Raw genomic sequence first — 20,322 nt, forward strand, 5'->3', positions numbered from 1 at the left:
AGCATCGCTTTGAGTGAGTGTTAGGAGCTGTCTGATGAGACAGACATCTCCTCCACAGTGAGTTCTGAGCTTATGAAACACTTAGGTCCTCCCTGTTCCTTAATATGTTTGTCCTCAAACCCATCATGTAGGTCATGGGCACCTGATGTGTAATGGACACTTGACTGGTTCACGCCCCCTGGCCTTGGATTCTGTGTTGGGCTGTCTTCCTGACCTCTGTGTGGGGTCTCTCCCTTCTCTCATCATATTACATCCCTTCCCTTCCCTCAGCCCCGAGTCTGTCCTCTGAACCTACACAGTACACCAGCATCTGCATGTGTGCCATGTGTTCCTGCCTCACTTTCCCCTTTTCATGCCTTATTCTGACCATGCCATATTTTCTCTTCAGTTAAACAGGCATGGTAGAGGACTCACCAATTCTGAAAGTGACTGTCTATCCTTCAGGAGAGGACACTAGAGTGGGGGTGAAGGAGACATCGCTTCTCCCACACCTGACAGCCCCCACCCCATGGCTTCTTTTCTCTGCATCAGCACCACTCCTGAAGCACAATTCCTGATTGTCAGTATTTTTAAAATCCTAACTGAAAATGGAACACATGTGTGTCTATGTTATGTGTAAGTGCTACATTTTCTTATTTATTTATTTTATTTTATATATATAGATATATTTTATTGTACATTAGGTTCTGAGGTACATGTGCAGATCATGCAGGATTGTTGCATAGGTGTGTATATGGCAATATGGTTTGCTGCCTCCATCCCCTCGTCACCTATATCTGACATTTCTCCCCATGTTATTCCTCCCCAACCTCCCTACTCCCTGCTGTCTCTCCCCTAGTCTCCTGCAACAGACCCCAGTGTGTGATGCTCCCTTCCCTGTGTCCATGTGTTTCCATTGTTCAACACCCGACTACGATTGAGAACATGTGGTGTTTGATTTTCTGTTCTTTTTGTGTTGGTTTTCTGAGAATGATGGTTTTCAAATTCATCCATGTCCCTACAAAGGACATGAACTCATTTTTTTTATAGCTGCATAGTATTCCATGGTGTATATGTGCCACATTTTCCTTGTCCAGTCTATCATTGAGTAGCATTTGGGTTGATTCCAGGTCTTTGTTATTGTAAACAGTGCCACAATGAACATACATGTGTATGTGTCTTTATAATAGAACGATTTATTATCCATCGGATGTATACTCAATAATGGGATTGCTGGGTCAAACAGAATTTCTATTTCTAGGTCCTTGAGGAATCACCATGCTGTCTTACACAGTGGTTGAACTAATTTACATTCCCACCAACAATGTAAAAGTCTTTATATTTCTCCACATCCTCTCCAGCATCTGTTGTCTCCAGATTTTTTAATGATCACCATTCTAACTGGCGTGAGATGGTATCTCAATGTGGTTTTGATTTTCATTTCTCTAATAATCAGTGATGATGAGCATTTAAAAAATATTTTTGTTGGCTTCCTATATGTCTTCTTTTGAAAAGTGTCTGTTCATGTCCTTTGCCCACTTTTGAATGGGTTTGTTTGTTTGTTTCTTGTAAATCTGTTTTAGTACTTTGTAGATTCTGGATATAAGCCCTTTGTCAGATGGTTAGATTGCAACATTTTTTTCCCATTCTGTTGGTTACCAGTGCACTCTTATGATTGTTTCTTTTGCTGTGTAGAAGCTCTAGAGTTTAATTAGATCCCATTTGTCTATTTTGGCTTTTGTTGCCAATGCTTTTGGTGCCAATGCTTTTGGTGTTTTAGTCATGAAGTCCTTGCCTATGCCTATGTCCTGAATTGTTTTGCCTAGGTTTTCTTCTAGGGTTTTTATGGTGTTAGGTCTTATGTTTAAGTCTTTAATCCATCTGGAGTTAATTGTAGTATAAGGCTTCAGGAAGGGGTCCAGTTTCTGCTTTCAGCACATGGGTATCCAGTTTTCCCAGTGCCATTTATTAAACAGAGAATCCTTTCTTCATTGCTTGTTTTTGTCATGTTTGTCAAAGATCAGATGATCTTTGGTTGGTGGCATGGACTACCAACCAAAAAAATCCCAGGTCCATATGGGTTCACAGCTGAATTTTACCAGACATACAAAGCAGAGCTTGTACCATTATTTCTGAAACTATTCCAAACAATACAAAGAGAGGGAATTCTTCCCAAATCATTTAATGAGACCAACATCATTCTGATACCAAAACCGAGCAGAGACTCAACAAAAAAAGAAACTTCAGGCCAACATCCATGACGAACATAGATGCAAAAATCTTTAATAACATACTGGCAAACCAATTGCAACAGCACATCAAAAAGCTTACCCATCACGATCAAGTAGGCTTCATCCCAGGAATGCAAGGCTGGTTCAACATACACAAGTCTATAAATGTAATCCACCACATAAACAGAGCCAAAAACAAAAACCACATGATTATCTCAATAGATGCAGAGAAGGCCTTTGACAAAATTCAACAGCACTTTATGCTAAAAACTCTCAGTAAGTTAGGTATTAATGGAATGTATCTCAAAATAACAAAAACTATTTATGACAAATGCATAGCCAATATTATACTGAATGGGCAAAAACTGGAAGCACTCCCTTTGAAATCTGGCACTAGACAAAGCTGTCCTCACTCACCACTCCTATTCAATATAGTATGGGAAGTTCTAGCCAGAGCAATCAGGCAAGAAAAAGAAATAAAGCGTATTCAATTAGGAAAGGAGGAAGTCAAATTGTCTCTGTTTGCAAATGGCATGATTGTATATTTAGAAGACCCCATCATCTCAGCCCAAAATCTGCTGAAACTGACAAGCAACTTCAGCAAAGTCTCAGGATACAAAATCAATGTTCAGAAATCACAAGCATTTCTATATATCAATAACAGACTAAAAGAGAGCCAAATCTAATGCAAACTCCCATTCACAATTACTACAAAGAGAATAAAATACCTGGGAATACAACTAACAAAGGATGTAAAAGACCCAGTAAAGGAGAGCTACAAACCACTGCTCAATGAAATAAGCGAGGACACAAACAGATGGAAAAACATTCCATGCTCATGGTTAGGAAGAATCAATACTGTGAAAATGGCCACACTGACCAAAGTAATTTATAGATTCAATGCTATCCCCATCAAGCTACCAATGACCTTCTTCACAGAACTGGAAAAATTCACCTTAAACTTCATATGGAACCAAAAGAGAGCCAACATAGTCAAAACAATCCTAAGCAAAAAGAACAAAGCTGGAAGCATCACACTACCTGACTTCAAACTATACTACAAGGCTAAGTAATGAAAACTCAGTAAGGCTGAGTTGTCCTGCTGTGAGGTCAAAGGCAGATGGGAGTGAGACTTCAGATCCCTGGCTCCCCCACTACCTGCCTGTATTAGTCAGCGTTCTCTAGAGAGACAGAACTAATAGGATATATCTATATCTATATCTATCTATCTATCTATCTATCTATCTATCTATCTATCTGGGGATTTATTAAGTAGTATTAACTCACATGATCACTAGATCCCACAATAGGTTGTTGGCAAGCTGAGGAGCAAGGAAGCCAGTCCAAGTCCCAAAGCTGAAGAATTTGGAGTTTGATGTTTGAGGGCAGGAAGCATCCAGCATGAGAGAAAAATATTGGCTGGAAGGCTAAACCAGTCTAGGCTTTTCACATTTTTCTGCCTGCTTTATATTCTGGCCATGCTGGCAGCTGATGAGATGTCACCCACCCAGATTGAGGGTGGGTCTGCCTTTCCCAGTCCACTGACTCAAATGTTAATCTCCTTTGGCAACACCCTCACAGACACGCCCAGGATCAATACTTTGCATCCTTCAATCCAACCAAGTTGACACAGTATTAACCACCACACTACCAACTTCTGGCCTTTTCTGGTCTCTTCCATTTTCCCAGTGGCCTGGGAGCAGCTGGGATATTTCTGATGCTGGCATTCCTGGGGGAAGGGGCACAGTATTTCCAGTGCTGAGGGGTGCCACGGACACTGGTGGGAAGCTTGGGTGTCTCCTCACGGGCTCTCTTGGTGCCTCCTTGTTTGTTCCTTCAGGTTCTGGATCTTGACCACTAGGGCCTGGGCCCCCAACTCCTCCAGCAGGGCCTGATCCACTCCAGCTGCTGCTCCAGCAACTCTTTGGCTTGGGCCAGCTCAGCTGTGTGGTGGGGCCAGTGCCCTGGTGAGGGGATCAGGGGAGGAGTGCCATCCAGGGCAGGGAGGTTGAGACCCTAGGAAGCTGTGCTGCAGGGTCTGGCTCTAAGTGAGAAATTCAACCTCCCTTTCTCTTTTTCTAGCCCATTTGTTTCATTCCACCTATACCAAGAAGCCCAGGGAGCTCCCTGTCTTAAGTATAGGCCTCTGGGGGACAGATAGTTTTCCCTGACCCAGGAGCTATACTGGAAACTCCACAGTGGCAGAAAATCAAGTTGCACCTCTAAAACCCCCAGCAGGTTGAAATAGATAAAATTTTGACCACCTGAGAGGATTCATTTACATAACAAGACCACCTTCCCAGCCCCTCACTGTGTGCTTTTAATTTAAAGATTTCAGAGATCTCTTATTCTAAACAATTAATAAAAACATCAAGTGTTAAAAGGACACATAGCGGTGTCATGGCTAGCCTTAACAAATTCCCTTGACTAAATTAAGAGCAAAAAAAATCTGACTTCAAACACTCTGGTAGATAAACACTTCTTGGTTGGGTGTGGTGGCTGACACCTGTAATCCCAGCTCTTTGAAAGACCAAGATGGTCTGAAGACAAGGTTGAATAATTGACACCATCCTGGCCAACATGATGAAATCCCATTTCTACTAAAAACACAAAAATTAGCTGGGTGTGACAGTTGGCCTTCTTAGCCCCAGCTACTCAGGAGGCCGAGGCAGGAGAATTGCTTGAACTCAGGGGGTGGAGGTTTTGGTGAGCCAAGATCATGCCACTGCACTCCAGCCTGGGCAACAGAAAAGGACTCTATCTCAAAAACAAAAAAACAAAAACAAAACAAAAAACAAACAAACAAACAAACAAACCCAGAAACCACTTCTGCTATGGCTCTATGGCTCAAGTTTGCTACCTCAGCAGGAAACAACAAAGGCCACCCACTTTGTGGCCTAACTGTTCCTCCTGTCTAATATCTGGTAACAAGAGATTTGAAAGGATTTTTTTAGAGCTCTGTAGTTAAAATTCGACTTAATTACAACTGATATATTAGACTTTAGTGTGTTTAAATTGTTTTAAGTTCTCTATTCTCTCTGTGTAAACATTTCTCAGTCAACTAAATGTCTTTCTTCTTAAACATCGTGGTAGCCACATGCACTCCCTGTTTCCCTGGTTCCCTATTTCTTTCTTTCTTTTTTCTTTCTTTCTTTCTTTTTTTTTTTTTTTATACACAGTCTCACTTTGTCACCAAGTTTGGAGTGCAGCGGTGTGGTCTTGGCTCATTGAAACCTCTGCTTCCCAGATTAAAGTGATTCTCCTGCCTCAGCCTCCCAAGTTGCTGGGATCACAGGTGTGTGCCACCACACTCAGCTAATGTTGTTATTATTAGTAGAGACGGGGTTTCACTATATTGGTGAGGCTGGTCTCAAATTCCTGATCTTGTGATCCACCCACCTCAGCCTCCCAAAGTGCTGGGATTATAGGCATGAGCCACCTTGCATGGCATAGATATTTAAGATATAAAACCATGCTTCTGTAATACTTTTGATACTTTTAGATTTCAGCCTTTTAGGGGCCATGAAAAGGCCAGGCTTCAGGTATTTTTCTTTCTCCTATGTTCTGTGCCACCAAGCTCAGCTAATTTTGTATTTTTAGTAGAGATGGGGTTTCACCATCTTGGCTAGGATGGTCTCCATCTCTTGACCTCGTGATTCGTTGGCCTCCGCCTCCCAAAGTGCTGGGATTACAGGCATGAACCACTGCACTTAGCAATTTCTGTTGTTTAAGTCACCCAGTGTGTGGTACTTTGTTACAGCTAGCAAATTAAAACACACATATTACCCTGTCTAGTATCTGGACATGGAATTTTCTTAAAGATTATGAATTATCTGGGTTTTCTAAGAATTGAATGAATCTGCTGAAAATTGACAAGTGTATATGATAAAGGGTCATTTACAAACCACTTTGGGTCCCAGCATTAGCACTCAAAACTGGAAATGTCCCCATTTCTTTTCAGTTTTATTCAGAACACCGCTGGTGGTCCCAATCTGATATATAATCACAAGCTGTATTTAAGTTTCTTGAGATGCTTAGGGAGCAAGTTTTCTCCTAATATTTTAGAAATCAGGAAAAATAATTATTTTGTGATCATTACTAAGGTAAAAAGAGGTTTTTTACCATGGGATTTGCAAGTATGATGTGTTTTCTTCCTGCTTTTAAGGGTCATGTTTCTTAAAACCCTATAAGCTAATGACATCACTTTCATGTTTCTCTCTTCATTTACCCCTTGGTACTGGAGAGATCCTTACTGCATCTAAGTAACGATGAGATGTGTTCTCATGTATTCTCACTAGAATGGATGTGTCTATCCATGATTCACAGAATCTAAACATATCCTGGCTACAAGATACTCACTTTGGATCTAAAGACACATAGAAGTTGAAATTGGAAGGATAGAAAAGGATATTCATGGAAATAGTAACTAAGAATTTCTTATGATCTCTCATAGAATTCTGTGTGTTGGCTGAGCTCAGATGATGACATTGCAGTTTTACATGGTTCAGGGATTGAAGTGGAAAAAAATAGATGCAGACAGGATGGTTAACAGCAGTGTTCAGAACTGACACGACCACGCTTCTGCCATATTTTATTGGCTAATGCAGATACCAGATCTCATCATATTTAAGGGGGTGGAGAGACCTTGCCTCTTGAAGAAGGAGTGGTGGGTCAAGCTAAGTAAAACAAAGTGGGATGGAAGATATTGTTGCAGTTCTCTTTGAAAAATACATGCAATCCATTACATCCTATCTGCCAGAAAGGAAGAACACCATTACACCTTAATGCTCACATCTAAGTCCTGTGATTATGTTGGAAACAATTGCTCTAAGTCACAAAGAAAATGAACACTTAAATGAAGGATTTCTCAGCAAGGCAAATTTGCTTCTGCAGAATAGTGCCACTCTCACTCTTGGTAGCTGAGAGAGCACACTAAACAAAGGAGAGAAGGGGTTTTCATTCCTGATGTAGTCCCTACTTCTATGTCCTTTCCCCCATTGGCTGGGATTAGATCACACAATCTAAGTTGACCTCGATTGGCTATTGTTTAGCAGTTTCCAAATAAGGGAGGTCGGGGTCGGTTACAAATGTGGCAGGGAGAGACATGCCCAAGCATGTCAAGGCATGTCTGGGCACAGCAAAGGTGGGAAAGATTACTTGCAGAGTCAAGGAAGTAAGTGGAGAGGCATATTTTTCTACAGATTGGGACTGGCAGGAAGAGTTATTGACCAAGCAGATGACTAAGGTGACTAAGGTAACTAGGGGCAAAGATGTACAAGGACAGGAAGTTGCTTTGGAGAACAAAGAAGATCTTCTTCCCTCATCTCCTTCCAAAGAACAAAGATGTAAAACTTTTTAAGAGAAACCGTTTGTTCCTAACATACAGTATTCTGGGGAAGTTCTATGCCTTAGAAAGCAGGTTTGGAGTAGAAGCTCTAAATAAAGCCCCGCCTAGAGCCACAATTTTACTTCATTTTGATGAAATTTTGTGTCAGTTTTGATAAAATGGGGGCTCACAAACCTCTCTTCAGGGATCTCTCCAGTGGCAGGGATAATATGCTTCCCTCCTCTACAGTTCTACTTTACAGATAAGTGGATCTAGGTCTCAGTTTTAATTATTTAAAACACCAGAGACTTGGATGTATGCGTGCCACAAAATGGTGAAAGAATGCTCTCTGTCACTTTCCCTTCTCTCACTCACTGCACTCTAAAAAAGAATCTGCTCTACTTTGACCTTTTGAATGGGGAGAGGATCACACTCCTGCCTAACTTCAAGCTTTCAGAGCGAAACCTGCTGCCCAAACAGAATGGTTCATGCTAAACACTAAACCCTACACCAAGAGCTCCCCACTCACCCACCATGGCAGGGACTTTGTCCCATGGAAAGGCCAGAGAAATTCTGACTCAAAAGGTTCATTGTAATGTCCCTTTCAACAAAATAAAGCCAACATATTGATCACAATGTGGGGTATTAATAAGGATATAAAAATATTTACCATAAAACTTTGACAAATGTATTCTTTTCATTACATCAACTTTTCTGACCTGCAAATGTAAAGAAAAGAAGCCTGCCCAGCAGGAGAATTTTTTTCCCCTGGGAGGTAATCCTACACCCAGTTAAAAAGCTGGAGCCAGAGTCACTAGAATGGAGCAAGACTTTCAGGAATGACACAGCACTGGGTCTTGAGCCAGCCAGACTTAGGGAGGGCTCATATTCTGGGTGACACCAAGCTTTGGCTGCCCCCTTTTTTTTTGTTCTAATCGCAAGAACAAATTTTCATAGTATCTAGAGACACAGTCAAGCCAAAGAAAGTTAGCCAATTTTTTTGGCAGTTTTTTACTTTGTACTTTAAATTCTGGGGTATGTGTGCAGATCATGCAGGTTTGTTAAATAGGTATACATGTGCCATCGTAGTGGTTTGCTGCAACCATTGCCCCATCATCTACATTAGGTATTTTTCCTAATACTATCCCTCCCCAATTCCCTCACCCCCTATTATTTCTCCCCTAGCCCCCTCCCCCCAGGCCTCAGTGTGTGATGTTTGCCTCCCTGTGTCCATGTGTTCTCATTGTTCAACACCTACTTATGAATGAGAACGTGTGGTGTTTGGTTTTCTGTTCTTGTGTCAGTTTGCTGAGAATGATGGTTTTCAGTTTCACCCATGTTCCTGCAAAGAACACGAACTCATCTTTTTTTATGGCTGGATAGTATTACAATTGTGCATATGTGCCACATTTTCTTTACCGATTCTTTTTTTTAATTGCATTTTAGGTTTGAGGGTACATGTGAAGAACATGCAAGGTTGTTGCATAGGTACACACATGGCAGCATTATTTGCTGCCTTCTTCCTCTTCACCTATATCAGGCATTTCTCCCCATGCTATCTCTCCCCAACTCCCCACCCCCTATCCCTCCCCTATTTCCCCTCAGTAGATTCCAGTGTGTGATGCTCTCTGTGCCCATGTGTTCGCATTGTTCAACATCCATCTGTGAGTGAGAACATGCGGTATTTGATTTTCTGTTCTTGTTTCAGTTTGCTGAGAATGATGGTTTCCAGGTTCATCCATGTCCCTACAAAGGACGTGAACTCATCGTTTTTGATGGCTGCATAATATTCCATGTTGTATATGTGCCACATTTTCCCTGTCCAGTCTATCATTGATGGGCATTTGGGTTGGTTCCAGGTCTTTGCTATTGTAAACTGTGCTGCAATGAACATTCGTGTGTGTATGTCCTTATAGTAGAACTATTTATAATCCTTTGGATATATATCCAGTAATGGGATTACTGGGTCAAATGGAAATTCTTTTTCTAGGTCCTTGAGGAATTGCCACACTGTCTTCCACAATGGTTGAACTAATTTACACTCCCATCAACAGTGTAAAAGTGTTCCTATTTCTCCACATCCTCTCCAGCATCTGTTGTCTCCAGATTTTTTAATGATCGCCAATTGAACTGGCATGAGATGGTATCTCAATGTAGTTTTGATTTGCATTTCTCTAATGACCAGTGATGATGAGCATTTTTTCATATGTTTGTTGGCCTCCAGTATGTCTTCTTTTGTGAAGTGTCTGTTCATATCCATTACCCACTTTTGAATGGGCTTTTTTTTTCTTGTAGATCTGTTTTAGTTCTTTGTAAATTCTGGATATAAGCCCCTTGTCAGATGGGTAGACTGCAAAAATTTTTTCCCATTCTGTTGGTTGCTGATTCACTCTAATGACTGTTTCTTTTGCCATGCAGAAGCTGTAGAGTTTGATTAGGCCCCATTTGTCTATTTTGGCTTTTGTTACCAATGCTTTTGGTGTTTTGGTCATAAAGTCCTTGACTACACCTATGTCCTGAATGGTCTTTCTCCATTCTACCATTGATGGACATTTGGGTTAATATCAAGTTTTTGACAGTGTGAACAGTGCAGCAATAAACATACATGTACATGCATCTTTATAATGGAATGATTTATAATCCTTTGGGTATATACCCAGTTGGTGCGATGGCAAATTAATCTAACCATTGTGGAAGACACTGTGGTGATTCCTCAAGGATCTAGAAATAGAAATACTATTTGACCCATAAATTTATGCAATTTTATTCTTTAGAAAATGCAATCTGAAAGATAATGCAGGCAGTTATGGGCGGAATTGTATCTCCTCAAATTGACATGTTGATGTTCTAACCTTCATTACCTGAGAAAGTGACTGCACTTGGAGAGGTCTTTAAGAAGGTCATTAAGGTAAAATGAGGTCATATGAGTGTGCCCTAATTCAATGTGACTGGTGTCCTCATAAAAAGAGAAGATTAGGACACAGACAGACACAGAGGAATGACCAGGTGGAGACCTAGGGAGAAGACATCTACAAGCCAAGGAAAGAAGATGCAGAAGAAATGTGCACTACCAACACCATGATCTTGGACTTCCAGCCTCCCTAACTGTGACACAACACATTTCTGTTTTGTTTGTTTGTTTTTGTTTTGAGACAGAGTCTAGTTGTGTCACCCAGGATAGAGTCCAATGGTGTGACTTTGCCTCACTGTAATGTCTGCCTCCTGGGTACAAGCAATTCTCCTGCCTCAGCCTCCTGAGTAGCTGGGAATACAGTTGTACACCACCATGCTCAGCTAATTTTTGTATTTTTAGTAGAGATTGGATTACACCATGTTGGTCAGAATGGTCTCGATCTCTGGACCTCATGATCCACCTGCCTCTGCCTCCCAAAGTGCTGGGATTACAGGCATGAGCCACTGTGCCCAGCAATGCCTGTTTTTTAAGTCACCCACTGTGTGGTACTTTGTTACAGCTGCTTAACAAATTAGAACACACATATTACCTTGCCTAGTATCAGGATATGAATTTTTTTCAAGATTATGAATTATCTAGGTTTTCTAAGAATTGAGTAAAACCATTGAAAATTGACAAGTGTATATGATAAAGGGTCATTTACAAACCACTTTGGGTCCTATGGTCACCACTCAAAAATGGAGATGTCCCATTTCTTTCCACTTTTACTTAGAACAAAGGTTGTGGTTCCAATCTGATGTATAATCACAAGCTGAATTTAAGTTTCTTATTACCATAAGAAACTTATGATACTGAGGGAGCACATTTTCACCTAATTTTCTAGAAATGATGAGAAATAATTATTCTGTACTCATTACTAAAGTAAAAAGGGATTTTCGCCCAGGACTTTGCGAGTATGATATGTTTTCTTCCTGCTTTTAAGGGTTATGTTTCTGAAAATCTTATAACCTAGTGACATTACTTTCATGTTTCTCTCTGCATTTACTCCTTGGTACTGGAGAGATCCTCAATGTAAAGACGAGATGTGTTCTCATATATTCTCACTAGAATGGATGTGTTTATCCATGACTCCCAGAATCTAACCATATCCTAGATACAAGATACCCATTTTGTATATAGGGACACATAGAAGTTGAAATTGAAAGGATAAAAAAGGATATTCATGAAAATAATAACTAAGAATTTCTTTTTTTTTAGTATGAATAATTTTTATTAGCTTGAATAGGCAATTTTTTTAGCATAAAGCACAAGAGGATGATAGAGAAACACAATATTTATTATTTATGCTGATATTTACTTTTTTTTTTTTTTTTTTTGAGACAGGGTCTCTCTCTGTCACCCAGGCTGGAGTGGCAATCACAGCTGAATGCAGCCTTGACCTCCCAAAGCTCCAGCTATCTTCCCACCTCAGCCTCTTGAGTAGCTGGGGCAACAAGCATGTGCCACAAACCCAACTAATTTATTTTATTCTATTTTTTTCATAGAGATAGGGTCTCACTATCTCTATTCAGGCTGGCCTTGAACTCCTGGGCTCAAGTCATCCTCCCACCTCAGCCTCCCAAAGTACTAGGATTACAGGTGTGAAAATTCTTGACAATGATACTTTGTAAGACTGAGATTTGTAACATTTAATGTTTACTGACTGCCATTTTTTCTAGAAAACAGTTTTTCTTCTTTTTTTTGAGTGTCTTCTTTTTTTTTAATTGCATTTTATGTTTTGGGGTACATGCGAAGGACATGCAAAATTGTTGCAAAGGTACACACAGCAAATCACAGGGTGATTTGCTGCATTCCTCCCCTTAACCGATATCTGACATTTCTCCCCATGCTATCTCTCCCCACCTCCCCACCCCCATCCCTCCCCCATTTCCCCCCAACAGATCCCAGTGTGTAGTGCTTCCCTCCCTGTGTCCACATGTTCTCATGTTCAACACCTGCCTATGCGTGAGAATATGCAGTGTTTGATTTTCTGCTCTTGTGTCAGTTTGCTGAGAATGATGGTTTCCAGGTTCATCCATGTCCCTACAAAGGACATGAACTCATCGTTTTTGGTGGCTGCATAATATTCCATGGTGTATATGTGCCACATTTTTCCTGTCCAGTCTATCATCGATGGGCATTTGGGTTGGTTCCAGTTCTTTGCTATTGTAAACAGTGCTGCTATGAACATTTGTGTGCATGTGTCCTTACAGTAGAATGATTTATAATCCTTTGGATATATATCCAGTAATGGGATTGCTGGGTCAAATGGAATTTTATTTCTAGGTCCTTAGGAATCGCCACACTGTCTTCCACAATGGTTGAACTAATTTACACTTCCACCAACAGTGTAAAAGTGTTCCTATTTCTCCACATCCTCTCTAGCATCTGTTGTCTCCAGATTTTTTAATGATTGCCATTTGAACTGGCGTGAGATGGTATCTCAATGTAGTTTTGACTTGCATTTCTCTAATGACCAGTGATGATGAGCATTTTTTCATATGTTTGTTGACCTCCTGTATGTCTTCTTTTGTAAAGTATCTGTTCATATCCTTTGCCCACTTTTGAATGGGCTTGTTTGTTTTTTTCTTATAGATCTGTTTTAGCTCTTTGTAAATTCTGGATATCAGCCCCTTGTCAGATGCGTAGACTGCAAAAATTTTTTCCCATTCTGTTGATTGCCGATTCACTCTAATGACTGTTTCTTTTGCTGTGCAGAAGCTGTGGAGTTTGATTAGGTCCCATTTGTCTATTTTGGCTTTTGTTGCCAATGCTTTTGGTGTTTTGTTCATGAAGTCCTTGCCTATGCCTATGTCCTGAACGGTTTTGCCTAGATTTTCTTCTAGGGTTTTTATCTCAATTGATGCAGAGAAGGCCTTTGACAAAATTCAACAGCCCTTTATGATGAAAACTCTCAATAAACTAGGTATTGACTGAATGTATCTCAAAATCATAAAAGTTATTTACGACAAACCAACAGCCAATAGCATACTGAATGGGCAAAAACTGGAAGCATTCCCTTTGAAATCTGGAACTAGACAAGGATGCCCTCTCTCACCACTCCTATTCAAAATAGTACTGGAAGTTCTAGCCAGAGCAATCAGGCAAGAAAAAGAAATAAAGGGTATTCAAATAGAAAAGGAGGAAATCAAATTGTTTCTATTTGCAGATGACATGATTGTATGTCTAGAAGACCCCATTGTCTCAGCCCAAAATCTCCTGAAACTGATAAACAACTTTGGCAAACTCTCAGGATACAAAATCAAGGTGCAAAAATCACAAGCATTCCTATATAACAGTAACAGACTTAAAGAGAGCCAAATCAAGAATGAACTGCCATTCACAATTGCTACAAAGAGAACAAAATACCTAGGAATACACCTAACAAGGAACGTAAAGGACCTCTTCAAGGAGAACTACAAGCCACTGTTCAATGAAATAAGAGAGGACACAAACAGATGGAGAAACATTCCATGTTCATGGCTAGGAAGAATCAATATCATGAAAATAGCCATACTGCCCAAAGTAATTTACAGATTCAATGCTATTCCCATCAAGCTACCAATGACCTTCTTCACAGAACTGGAAAAAAATACCTTAAACTTCATATGGAACCAAAAGAGAGCCCACGTAGCCAAGTCAATTCTAAGCAAAAAGAAGAAAGCATGAGGCATCACACTACCAGACTTCAAACTATATTACAAGGCTACAGTAATCAAAACAGCATGGTACTTGTACCAAAACAGAGATATAGACCAATGGAACAGAACAGAGGCCTCAGAGGAAACACAACATGTCTACAACCATCTGATTTTTGACAAACCTGACAAAAACAAGCAATGGGGAAAGGATTCCCTGTTTAACAAATGGTGTTGGGAAAACTGGCTAGCCATGTGCAGAAAGCAGAAATTAGACCCCTTCCTGACACACTAAAATTAACTCCAGATGGATTAAATACTTAAACATAAGACATAACTAAGGATTTCTTATGATCTTTCATAGAATTCTATGTGTTGACTGAGCTCAGATGATGGCATGGGAGTGTTACATGGTTCAGGGATTGAAGTGGAAGGAAACAGATGCAGGCAGGATGGTTAATAGCACTTTGCAGAACTGACACAACCAGGCTTCTGCCATATTTTATTGGCTAATGCAGGTACCAGATCTGCTCATTTTTAAGGGGGTGGAGAGACCTTACCTCTTGATGAGGGAGTGGTGGGTCAGACTAAAGAAAACCAAGTATGATGGAAGATATTTTTGCAGCCCTCTTGGGAAAATACACACAATCCAACACATCCTATCTGTTAGAAAGGTGGAATACCATCATGCCTTACCACACAAGTCTAAGTCCTGTGACTCTATATCTTGGAAACAATTGCTCAGAGTCACACAGAAAATGAACACTTAAATGAAGGATTGCTCAGCAAAGGAAATTTACTTCTGCAGAAGGGTGTCACTCACGTTCTTGGTGACTGCCAGAACACACCAAACAAAGGAGAGAAAGAGTTTTTTATCCCTGTCACAGTCCCTACTCTGTGTCCTTCCCCCATTGGCTGGGGTTGGAACACAATTGGCTAATGTTTAGCAATTTCCAAGTAAAGGAGGTGTGGGTCAGTTACAAATGTGTGGGGTGGGGAGACATGTCCAGGCATTTCCAGGAACAGCAAAGGTAAGAAAGATTACTTGCAAAATAAGGAACAAGGTAGTAACTGGAGAGGCATATTTTTCTACAGATTAGGCCTGCTGGAAAGAGTTGTTGACCAAGCAGTGATTAAGTAACTAGAGGCGAGGAGGTACAAGGATAAGGAAGTTGCTTTGGAGAAGAAAGAACATCTCCTTTTCTCATCTTCTTCCCTCATCTCCTTCCAAAGAACAAAGAAGTAAAACTTTTTAAGAGGAACTGTTTGTTCCTAACATATAGTATCCTGGGGAAGGACCATGTCTTAGAAAGTAGGTGTGGTCAAAACTCTAAATAAAGCCCCATCTCCAGCCACAATTTCCCTGTATTTTGATGAAAGTTTGTGTCATTTTTGGTAAATTAGGGGCTCACAAATCTCGCTTTAGGGATCTCTTCAGTGGTGGGAATGATATGCTTCCCTTCTCCACAATTCTATTTTACAGATAAGTGGATCTAGGTCTCAGTTTCAATTATTTGAAACACCAGAGACTTGGCCACATGCATGCCACAAAATGGTGAAAGAATGCTCTCTGTCACTTTCCCTTCTCTCACTCACTGCACCCTGAACAAGAACCTGCTCTACTTTGACATTTTGAATGGGGAGGAGGATCACACTCCTGCCTAACCGGAGCTAAACCTGCTTCCCAAACAGAATGGGTCATTGTAAAGACTAAACCCTAGACCAAGAGCTCTCCCTTCACCCACCAGAGTCATGCTAAAGAGATTTATTCTATTTTTTTCTTTAGAAAATGGAATCTCAAGGATGATTCAGACTGTTACGGACTAAACTGCATCCCCTCAAATGGGCGTGTTGATGTCCTAACTCCCAGTAACTGAGAAAGTGACTGCATTTGGAGAGGTCTTTAAGGAGGTCATTTAGGTAAGATGAGGTCATATGAGTGTGCTCTAATTCAATGTGACTGATGTCCTCATAAAAAGAGATTAAGACACAGACAGATATAGAGGAATGGGCATGTGAAGACCTAGGGAGAAGACATCTACAGGCCAAGGAAAGAAGACACAGAAGAAATGTGCACTGCCACCACCATGATCTTGGACTTCCAGCCTCCAGAACTGTGACACAACACATTTCTGTTATGTTTGTTTGTTTTTGTTTTGAGATAGAATTCACTCTGTTGCTCAGGCTGGAGTGCAACAGTGAGATCTTGGCTCACTGCAACCTCCGCCTCCCAGGTTCAAGCAATTCTCCTGCCTCAGCCTCCTGAGTAGCTGGGACTACAGGCATGCACCATCACACTCAGTTTATTTTGTATTTTTAGTAGAGACGGGGGTTACACCATCTTGGCCAGGATAGTCTCTGTATCTTGACTTCATGATCCACCGGCCTCAGCCTCCCAAAGTGCTGGGATTACAGGCTTGAACCACCACGTCCGGCAATTTCCATTGTTTAAGTCACCCATGTGTGGTGCCTGATACATAGTAAGTGCTAAAGTCTCTGTGAATAAACAGAAAAACATATAAAAGTGATGCTAAATTCAATGTCCTGAACCTCTGCACACATGCAGTGTGTTTAAAATTCTGTTCATCTGCCCTTCCACATCCACAGTGAAATGTTTCCGATTAATTTAATGGGCTGTGTGAGGTGTCTAACATCTTTTACATTAAACTTGGTACATTGTACAGCATGCTTATATTGTAATAATTTACCAAGCTAATACGGGATTACCTTGTTTTTTCTTTTTTCCCACACAGCATATAATTATATTGCTGTATTTTTAAATTTCAGATAATTTAAAAAATATTTATACTATAGTAACCAAACTAATAATTATAAGCAGCATGGATAAAACCTTTGAATTTAGAGAACTATATTTAGAATAAATTTCTCACCTTACAGCAAAATTTCTTATTGAAAACCCCTTTATTTAATGCACAAATAAGAATTTGGCATATTTTTCTATACCCAGAGAGAACAGAGATAAACAGGGTCCTTTTGTGTGGTTCAGGTATTCTGTAGCTGCGGAGTTCAAGAAAGTCTCATCTCTGAAAAAGCTGGAATTCTATTTTTCTTTGAAATGGGATCTTTCCAGATCTTTCCAAAGTTAGTAACAATGAAGCTATCATTCACATGGTGGATGGCTGAACAAAAGACAGAGACAGCAGATGCTGCATTTGTTTTCGTTAAGCTGCCTTGTTCAGACGGCACTATTTACACCTAAATCAATCAAAATTATATAAAGGTTAGAAGCCAGTTTCTCCATTTTCTTACCTGTACTAGCCACATTTCAAGTACTCAGAATTCATGGGTGGCCAGTGACTGCCGTTATGAACAGCACAGATAAAGGCATTCCATCACTGCAGAAGGGAGGTGGACAGCAGTGTTGTTAATACTTGAAGTATTGTGCCAGTGTTCATAGTATCTCTTTCTTTGTTGAATTTCAGTGTTGGTTGTGGCATGTATAAATGTAAATAATTTTTGTATCATTTTAATTCAATGACTTTGCTTAAAGCTTCTACTAATTTATGTAGTTTATATATTCTCTTGCCTGATTTCACTTGCTAGGAAATCCAGTGTAATTTTGAATGCAATGGAGAGGGCAGGTCTGCTGGTATCTTCCCTGTGCCCTCCGAATCCAAACACTCTCTTCCTGCTCTGTTTCCTGGACACTGTGTTGTATGTTCTGCCCAACCTCCACAGGCAACCTTCCTGTCTGGCTTTTATTTGGTATCGGCTAAATGGGAGTCTCTCCATGGAGAAATGGATGGAGGAGCAGTGATGGAGGGATTTCTCCCCCTGGCTTTAGTACTGACACAGGAAGAAATGAGACATGATTGACCTGGATTCATTAATATGGCATCCTCACTCAGTATCTCAGATTAAAGGTACTGTTGAGAACACCTAAGAGTGATGTTAATAGTCAGCCAGGTTAGCTCGTTAAAATCCAAATTCAACTGCAGCCCAACACAGTGTTTCTCAAATTTGTCTGTACTTTAAACCATGTGGGAGATTGTAAATAGCCCCAGGTCTAGATCAACAAGTAAAACCAATTAAATCTAATTCAGAAAAGTAGGATCCTTGTTCATAAAACTCCCCAGGTTTGAGTCCAATCAGCAGCTAAGTTAGAAAGTAGTGGCTAACAGCAGCGGTTCTCAATATTTGGTGTGTATCAAAATCATCTGGGAATTGTAGCAAAACTACAGAGGCCCAGATATTATTCTGGTTTAACAGGCTGCAGCCCTGATTTTATTAAATCATCTCTCCAGATTTTTTTGTATGCAGCAGTTTGTGAAAACCATTAGCCTATATCAACAGAATCATATCACAGGCATGCTGCAAAGGAAGATGTCTGAACGCAGCTCAGAGAGATGGGAAAGTGGGAACGTATCCACTATGTGCAACCTGCTTAGCCATCTCCTAACCACATTCCTTGAAGGGCTGAAAGGATGACCCTTCAATGAGGCGTGAAGGTGCCACTTGATATGTACAGGTATAAAAACTGCTAGGTTTGCTGAATAGTCACCAATCTTGAGTCCTGGATATTCAGAAATTCTTACCCATTAGCTACACCAAAGCCAGTTGATATGTCAGAGGTCCTCAAATGAGCAGAAGGCTGGTGCGTTTGAGAAAAGACCCTACAATTCTGTTTTAGGTATATTTTTTCTACAGGCCTTTCGCAGAGGAACATTTTCCAAGAGATTAGTTCAACTGCATTTTTCCATATAGATAACCAATTGTTCTTAAATTATTTACTAAATACTTTATCCAGTGATCTGATGTATGATGCTACCTCTGTTTTACACACGTTCAGGGCTTTCTATTCTGTTCTAAAGATCTAGTTTACTGCCCCTGTCTCAACACCCCGACTCTCTTAATTAAAATAACTCTAACATTAAGTTTTAATCTCTGCTAAGGAAATTCTCTCTGCTTATTCTTAGAGTGTTGTAGCTGGTTTTTGTCTTTCATATTTTGATATAAGGTTTTAAATCAGCTTGCTGTCACAAAAATGTTTGATAAACATTTGATTGAAACGTATTTGAGTTCTTAGAGCATTGTAGGAAATTAATGTCATTATAATATTGAATCATCCAAGCCAGGATCTTGGTAAATCTCTTCAGTTAATTCATTGTTTTCCTTAATTACACTCTTCTACAATTACTCAGTAGGGTTTTTTAAGTAACTCAATTGATACCTTGTACAGAATTCATTAGGTTTAGTTTTAGAAGTTTATATGTATGCACTTATGCAGTATCAATTTTTTAAAATTTCATTTTCCATCTTTGCAAAACAGCTCTATAACTTTTTCTACCCACCATGCAAATCTATCTTACTAACTTCAAGAATGTTCTAATCATTTGTATTTTCTGCATTCAGCATATTACCATTTGCAAATTATAAGAGTTTTGCACCTTCTTTTCAAACCTTTTCATGTGTATTTCTTTTCTTCCTTTACAACACTGGGAAGATCCTCAATTACAATGTTTAATAAGAGCAGTGAAAACTGCTGGACCAAGCAAACAAAAGTTGAGCTGTCACTCCTGAGAACTGACTGGGTTACTCTTGCAGGTCAGCCCTTTGGAACCCATCCTAAACCCAGGGATTTATGGTGTCACATATGTACTCTGCAGCGTTTAAATGTAGCCTTTATCCCCCCATCCCTCGAGGGTCTCAGACACTGCCCAGACCAGCAAACATCACCCAAGACAAAAGCAGCCCCACAGCTCCATTTGCCCTTCTAGATTTCTGCCTTCTGGTTCCTGGCCTGCCAAATCTTCACTGCTTGTTTAGACCATCCATACCTTCAATCAGATTTTTCAAATATGTACTCTTTCCCCACTTGTTCAGTAGTACTCAATGGGAGGGATGATCCAAATTATCTAATTAGTAATTGCTGAAAGCCAAATACAGTGTACAATTTTTATCTGTGTCACCAAGAAAGAAAATGCATAGGTATCAGTAGTGACCACTTACTTAAACATGTGTAACTTAGAGGTAATAAAAACAAAAATGTTAGATAATATCTATTCCAGATTAAAATATATGTCTATATGCTCAAACTTCTAGGAAAAATACCCACATATGTAATATATAGCTATGACTCTGATAGACAAATGTGGGAGTGCAGTATGAAGACACTTCTCATCACCTTCACTCCATGAGGCAGATGGTGTGAAATGAAAACCAGGGATTTGAAAC

General features: G+C 40.1%; 2 protein-coding genes across 6 annotated transcripts in view; both read left to right on the forward strand.

The window, feature by feature from the left end:
* LOC101040877 (class I histocompatibility antigen, B alpha chain-like) overlaps positions 1 to 20,322 on the forward strand; it is a 361,503-nt gene that overhangs the window by 253,603 nt on the left and 87,578 nt on the right. The window lies entirely within an intron of this gene.
* Positions 1 to 20,322, forward strand: part of LOC101050865 (patr class I histocompatibility antigen, A-126 alpha chain-like) — a 99,836-nt gene that overhangs the window by 47,263 nt on the left and 32,251 nt on the right. The window lies entirely within an intron of this gene.

Source organism: Saimiri boliviensis, chromosome 4, assembly GCF_048565385.1.
Source record: "Saimiri boliviensis isolate mSaiBol1 chromosome 4, mSaiBol1.pri, whole genome shotgun sequence".
Taxonomy (NCBI): domain Eukaryota; kingdom Metazoa; phylum Chordata; class Mammalia; order Primates; family Cebidae; genus Saimiri; species Saimiri boliviensis.